Here is a 5,516-nt window from a genome sequence, read left to right as displayed (position 1 = left end):
GGCTGAAATTATACCACATATATTTGTTTTATGGACAGCTGTGGAACATGCTCTGCATATTACCCTGCAAAATATTTGTCTCATTTAAACTAGAGATGGACCGATCCGATATTACGTATCGGTATCGGTCCGATACTGACCTAAATTACTGGATCGGATATCGGAGAAAAATAGAAAATGTAATCCGATCCATTAAATATCACGAAAGCACCTCACAAAACTTGCAACACGCCGTAACTCGTCTCAGAACGTTAGCACGTCGGAGCAGTATGCATCACGTGATAGAGCGGCTGTGGCATGCGGGACCTGTCTATGGGCAGAAATCTGTGCCATCAGAAACTGAATTTGAATAAGTTCAATTTGAATTTGAATGGCTCAGATTGAATCTGAATTGTAACTTGAATAAATGCTTTTGAAAACTGAATTTGAATTAGTCTAATTTGAAATTGAATTTATGGTTTGAAAATGATCATCACTAAATTGAAATTGAATTTATATTTTGAAAATGAATTGATTTGCTTTGAAACTGCATTTTATCCTTTAAAAATTCAGCTCTCGAATAATTTCAGTTTCACTTCTCACCATTCAGTTTCAGTTCTACAATTCAATTTCAGTTCCAAAATTCAGTTTTTTGGAACTTACATCCGGTTCCGGTTCAAGCGCAGATTAATAGAACTACGTTTTACTAGCGGACCGAAAGTGTTACTGACGGGAATCTACAGCGTCTTGAGCTGAATTAAGACTTCAGAAGTCATTCGTCATGTCGAATGACCAGCGGATAAACTCTCAGGTTGGTAATAAATGTATTACATGTATAAGAACAAGCGTCATGTTAACAAATGATAGCCGTAAGGTAACTTTTATGCTTATTGTAGCTGTTAGCTCAAAACGCTAATTTAGCGTAGTTTGCCCTGAATTCAGCTTTGACAAACAAATATGATCGACTGTTTTTAGTAGAATTCCAAAGTTGTCATCTTGGACCCTCTCAGAGTACCCCCTCTGTATGCTTGCAGAGACCCCTACAGTAGGGAAACATGCAAAACAGTGTCCAAACCTTTGTATTTTAGCTTTATTTATGTCTTACACAGCATCCCAACTCTTTAGCTAACTTAATAACTTTAGCTAAAGTGAATAGTTAGTCTAATTCATTAGTGCAGCATTACTGGATCACCTCTGTTTGAAGTGATATAATATGATATACAACCAGGGGCGGAGCGTGGGGGTGGCTTACTGGGCTTAAGCCCGGGTTGTTTTGTCAGAAGCCCGGGGTCTTTTGGAGTGTAATTTTTTCATAGTTAGATGCCTGGCTGACAACTGTATAGAACAAAAAGTACACACAATATTCGAAGCACATAGTGCACACTGTGGGAATTTACGACTGTGCGTGAATCCCGCCTGATATTGGTATGATCCGAGCTCAGGCACTAAGCGACTGAGCGAGGGGGCGGGGCAGCTGCTGCCTGTGAGTCCGCTGTTGGAGAAACGGAGCCAGCCATACTAAGAGAGCTTACTGTTACTGTACAACATCAATTTAGAGTAAACTTTTGTTTTAGATAAATATTGAAATATATTTTGAATTAGTTAAATGTCAGAATAAAGAGAGACAGAGCTTTCTGTTTTTTATCACTTTCATCAAATGTAGGAGTACATGTACACTAAGTTTATTGTTAATTAATAAGAAACTCCAGACGATTCCATTCTGAGCTGAAGAAGCTTCTGATAGGTTAGTAGAGTCCATGTGAGTAAACTGGTGGCACAGCTGTGGATGCATATAAGGCAAAACACAGAGCCTGTTTCTGTGACATGGGAAAATCAAGAGATGTCAACCAAAACACCAGGAAAAGAATTGTGGAGCTCCATAAGTGTGGCTCAATTTTGAATACAATTTGGTGCCATTTGCAATTAAGGAATACAGACAGTTTCTCTCTTTACTCTTAAAGTTAACAAATATGTTTTTTATATTTATCAATCTAAAAAAAACAAACATTTAGTCTGATTTGATGTTACAATTAAAACATGTGTTTGTGTTTTTATCTGAAGAGTAAATATCTGGTTTCAACTGTATATTTGATGATGTTGGTGTTTGGCTTGATTGTCAGCACAAAGAGGGAGAGAGAGGAACAGAGAGGGAGAGAGAGGAGCAGAGAGGGAGAGAGAGGAGAACGAGGACAGAACAGAGATGGAACAAGAGCAGGTGAGACACACATGTTAGTCAAATGGTTGTTTACCAAAAGTATCACCATATCACAGGTCCTCATGTATCTCGTACCTAGTGTTTCTTTTTAGGTTTGTTATTTTTCAAATTCTATATTTATTAAGTTATGCAGGCTTGTTTGCACAACAAGGCTGAATAATTATATAAACTTTTCTCAGTCTAAATAGTGGACTTGGGTAGAATTAAAAAATAAGTGTAGTGCAGGTCTATGATGATTTTTAGTGCTACTATCATTTAGTTCTGATTCTGGTTCTGTCTTGGTTACTGTTGTAGTCCTGTTTTAATTCTGGATCAGTTCTGGGTCTGGTTGAATTGGGGTTTAGTCCCTGTGTCTTGATACAGCCCCGACTTTGTTCTGCCTTGCTGCTTAATTAAAAAACTAGTTTAAGGTGTCCTGCATATGTGATATATATTTTTCCCTATATGAAGTCATTCTTTTTTGAACAAAACTCAAAACAGAGCCAATTAATCTTTCAGTCATTTCTACCCCCCCAAAAAAAAAAAATCCCACATGCATACTACCCTTTTGGGCTAAGCCCTGGGTGTTTCAAATGTCTGGCTCCGCCTCTGTATACAACTATCACTGAAACAGCAAACTTTGTAAATAAGCAAACAACACTTCTCATTCTCTAAACGTTTGGCCACAGCTGTAGATTACACTATCAGTGCTTGTTCACTCTTGACAATAATTACATTTCTAAATTCTCTTTGTGCATTTACAGGTAAACAATATCTAATATTTTATCTAAATGACTGCTTTGTCTTTGAAAAGGGTGAAGAGCCTGAGGCCGGTGACAGTCCACTTCTACTCTAAGTACATCCTTACTGTGGCTCACAGGACAAGGCCACGTTCTTGTCCTGCCAGAAGAGAAGAGAAACTTCAGAGTCTTCATGCAGTTCAACCACACCTGTCATATTCCATATGACAGGGGTCTCAAACTCCAGTCCTCAAGGGCCGGTGTCATGCAACTTTTCCATGCCCTCGAGGACTGGAGTTTGAGACCCCTGCCGTATGGTGTTCATGCTGTTTTCTACCACACAGTTACAGCATGTCTGACTGCCTGTTCAGCATGTGCAAAAATATATGATGAGTTTAAGCATGTGATGACTAAGGCCTTCCATTATGGTGTTTGTCATCACATGTCACAGACATCTGGATGATCATTTGGAATAAACAAAAAACTAAAAACTTGTTACTTCATCTTTTATCTTTATTATTATTATTGTTCTTATTTTACACTTTTCATTGTTAGGCATTAGGTTTATTTGTAGTAGTCCTTTCCAACGTCTTTCTCTCTTCCATGTTACTGTGTCAGCTTGTCAGCATCTATTTGGGTTTGGAAGTGGAACAGAAAGTAAAGAAATCCAAAGTGTCATTAAAACCAGGAGAGGTTCTTATATTTCAGAAGAAGGGATTAATTCAAAAGAAATGACCTCAATGCCATATTTTATTTAGGAACCCTAGAGAGCACTTTGCAAAATAACACATTCTTATAATTTCACCCTCAGATGAGCCAAGCTACGACTGTCAGGGAAGGTGATGTAGGTACAGAGCATATGAGAGTGGTTAAGTTAATGTCTCTTGTCTAGATGAAGGCACAAGAGGGATCAATGGCAAGGCGTAGAGATTCAGTATCTTCAGTCTTCAGTGGACACTCCATTTCTGGCACAAAACACCTGTAAAAGATGGTCGATTTAGGAGGTCACCCGACAACTTCAGCCTGTCAAACATATTAATGGAGCAGTATGCTTTAAAAAAAAAAAATCTAATTAAGCATGCACTCAGTACCCTAAGAATTATTATGGTAGTTAAACACAGTGATAGTTGTATATCACATTATATCACTTCAAACAGAGATGATCCAGTAATGCTGCACTAATGAATTAGACTAACTATTCACTTTAGCTAAAGTTATTAAGTTAGCTAAAGAGTTGGGATGCTGTGTAAGACATAAATAAAGCTAAAATACAAAGGTTTGGACACCGTTTTGCATACAGAGGGGGTACTCTGAGAGGGTCCAAGATGACAACTTTGGAATTCTACTAGAAACAGTCGATCATATTTGTTTGTCAAAGCTGAATTCAGGGCAAACTACGCTAAATTAGCGTTTTGAGCTAACAGCTACAATAAGCATAAAAGTTACCTTACGGCTATCATTTGTTAACATGACGCTTGTTCTTATACATGTAATACATTTATTACCAACCTGAGAGTTTATCCGCTGGTCATTCGACATGACGAATGACTTCTGAAGTCTTAATTCAGCTCAAGACACTGTAGATTCCCGTCAGTAACACTTTCGGTCCGCTAGTAAAACGTAGTTCTATTAATCTGCGCTTGAACCGGAACCGGATGTAAGTTCCAAAAAACTGAATTTTGGAACTGAAATTGAATTGTAGAACTGAAACTGAATGGTGAGAAGTGAAACTGAAATTATTCGAGAGCTGAATTTTTAAAGGATAAAATGCCGTTTCAAAGCAAATCAATTCATTTTCAAAATATAAATTCAATTTCAATTTAGTGATGATCATTTTCAAACCATAAATTCAATTTCAAATTAGACTAATTCAAATTCAGTTTTCAAAAGCATTTATTCAAGTTACAATTCAGATTCAATCTGAGCCATTCAAATTCAAATTGAACTTATTCAAATTCAGTTTCTGATGGCACAGATTTCTGCCCATATCTGTCGGTGGTCTGGATAGCATGTGGAGCTTCGCTAGCAACCCGGCATTTCATCTCCGACAAAGTTATCCCCGAGAGAAGTAAAGCACGTGTGTAAGTCCACCTCTGAATGTTTGTAAAGCATTCCTGCGTTAAGCTTAACAACCGATATATGGAGCGACTGCCTCTTCTTGCTGCTACTTCAATCATGAAACTGCTTAATGATCAGCTGATCGGCTTTTCTGTTGCGAGTCCGTGTCTCTTGTTTGTTTTTGGCCCACTTTGCACCAGAAAGAGGAAACCAGCGGATAAACAACAGCAGCACGTTTAAGCTTGATAAGCTGTTGTTAGAAATTATTTAATATTACTTTCTACACCAGGATCTTTTTCTACGTAGCTGATGCTGGTAACTGTGCAAGGGCGGATATAGCAAAGTTTAGCCAGGGAGGCCGATAGGGCATTAACAGGGAAAAGGGGAGCAGAAAGACATACTTTTCTTTCTTATTCTCATTTAAAATGTCTAGCTTTTAATAAATAATTATCTGACACCCAAAGTTTTAATTTGATGCAAAATGAATAGAAGTCAATTACTGTATATAGTAACTATTAAGTCTAATATATATACCCTAGTAAGCT

The 5,516-nt window shown here is 37.7% G+C and overlaps 1 long non-coding RNA gene across 1 annotated transcript; it reads left to right on the top strand.

Annotated features, from left to right (window-relative positions):
• The first annotated feature begins 743 nt into the window (after positions 1–743).
• LOC120742349 lies at positions 744–3,407 on the top strand. Its single transcript, XR_005697850.1, has 2 exons — positions 744–790; positions 2,988–3,407. It is a non-coding gene; the product is annotated as an uncharacterized LOC120742349 (long non-coding RNA).
• The last annotated feature ends 2,109 nt before the right edge of the window (positions 3,408–5,516 follow it).

The sequence above is a fragment of the Simochromis diagramma genome, unplaced genomic scaffold (assembly GCF_900408965.1).
Source record: "Simochromis diagramma unplaced genomic scaffold, fSimDia1.1 OVJJ01000079.1, whole genome shotgun sequence".
Lineage (NCBI taxonomy): Eukaryota > Metazoa > Chordata > Actinopteri > Cichliformes > Cichlidae > Simochromis > Simochromis diagramma.
The sequence above is the reverse complement of the archived record's forward strand: the minus strand, read 5'-3'. Positions and strand labels throughout refer to the sequence as shown.